We start from the raw sequence: 1,707 nt of genomic DNA on the forward strand, positions 1-1,707 counted from the left end.
TACGTGGCAGAGAGCTCAGCAACCTCATCCCAAATAGACCTGAAGCTTCCTGGGCATTAAATCTTGCTGGGCATTACGCCTTCCTAAGGCTGTATATGAGTCCATAGGGGTGGGAGTGATGGTGGTGGAGTCCCTATCAGACTTTCTGGCAAGGAAACTCTCTCCCCCTTGGGTTCATTTCTGCTTGTTGACCTGTATGGCTTTGGTTCTGGAAAACCTTATAACTGAGCCAAGTGAACCAGACCATATTCCAGGGTCTGCTCTAGGTTATATATTAATTCAAGTAACTATCTCAAAATTCCTATGAGGTATAGGTGTTATTCTCATTTTACAGATGGGAAAACTGGGCAGAGATAGGTCAAGTGATTTCCCCAAGGTTGTATGTCTAGTAAGTGGAAGAGCTAAGAACTGAACCTCACAGGCAAAGGAATACCCTGTCCTCCATATCGCAAGAATTAAATGCCTCTGCCCTTTCTCATTCTTAATTGCTCATACAGGATTCTCTTGTTTACTTCCTATGAAAACCCTCCTGTAAAAAAGTTGTATTTCCTTTTCTTTGAGAAGGTTCTGCTGCATTAATGGATGTTCTCCCTACTGCAATAGGCTGAAAATTTTTTACATTACGCTTCACTTGGTGCACTTTCTTTCACATGCTTTGAAGAGGAATTTCATTAAAGGCTAATCAGCCTTTTGTTCTGTTTCTGTAAATACGCTTGCTGCATGTAAGAGCTCACTTGCAGAGCTCACTTGCACCTTATCCTACTTGTCTAGGCAATGACTATAACTACTTGTATTCCTTAGCAGCTCCCTGCTTCCTGTAACAATTTGTAACGTAACCATCAGTACTCCGGCCCTTCCTCCTGTTACTACTTGCAACCATAGCAACTCCCACCGTCTTCTAACGGTCTGAGTTCAAATCAACCAATCAGCTTATGTAAAAATCCTGTATATAAGCAATGTTGCAACTGAGTTCGGGGCCCAGATTCTTCAGAGCACTAGATCCTCTGGGACGTAATAAATGTGAGTTCTCTTTCTCCTTGGTTTTTCGCTGGTATGATTTTGGAGCTTTTCCACAACAGCTCTATGGAAAGCTTGTCTACCTCATAATTCTAGATCACTGGTTCTGAGACCAGGGAACTTGTTAAAGAAACCAACATTTTCAATCCTATTCTGCACATATTGAATTGCCAATTTCGCAGGCAGTGCTCTCCAATCCCTTTTTAACAAGACCTCTAGATAATTCCAATGCACTTTAAAGGCAGAGAACCACTGCGCAAGAAGTTTTTTCCATCGGTAAGTGAATGTGGTCTGCAAACCTCGGCGTAATCCACTGGAAAGCCTGGCTGGCCAGTGCGGAACATATTAAGGCGGCACTAGGACCGCGGCGGCGCGGGCCTTGCAGCTGCCGCCGACGCTCGGGGCGGGGCCCAGCTGTTCGGGAGCCCGGGTCTTGCAGCTCGACCCGCCCCTGAAGGCGGATCGGAGTTGACTTAAACTCTGGGGCCCGGGAGGCTGGCCGGACCTCCTCTCGTACACTGCCTTGATACTTCGCCTGTCGGTGAGTGTGGCAGTTGGTACCCGGCTGCACCGCGCTCGCCTTCTGGGATCTCCGGCGGGCGGTGGGCACCTGGAGCCCGGGCGCCCGCGGGCAGGGGCAGGGCGCGCGCCCGCCGAGCGCTTTTGTTCTGAGGCGGGGACCGAGTCGCG

General features: G+C 48.6%; 1 protein-coding gene across 1 annotated transcript in view; it reads left to right on the forward strand.

Moving 5' to 3' along the window:
* Positions 1–1,436: 1,436 nt before the first annotated feature.
* Positions 1,437–1,707, forward strand: part of KIAA1551 (KIAA1551 ortholog) — a 24,078-nt gene continuing 23,807 nt past the window's right edge. The window contains exon 1 of the mRNA XM_011363176.2: positions 1,437–1,558. The gene's annotated coding sequence lies outside the window, so the exon portion shown is untranslated. The remainder of the gene's footprint in view (positions 1,559–1,707) is intronic.

Source organism: Pteropus vampyrus, unplaced genomic scaffold (assembly GCF_000151845.1).
Source record: "Pteropus vampyrus isolate Shadow unplaced genomic scaffold, Pvam_2.0 Scaffold82, whole genome shotgun sequence".
Lineage (NCBI taxonomy): Eukaryota > Metazoa > Chordata > Mammalia > Chiroptera > Pteropodidae > Pteropus > Pteropus vampyrus.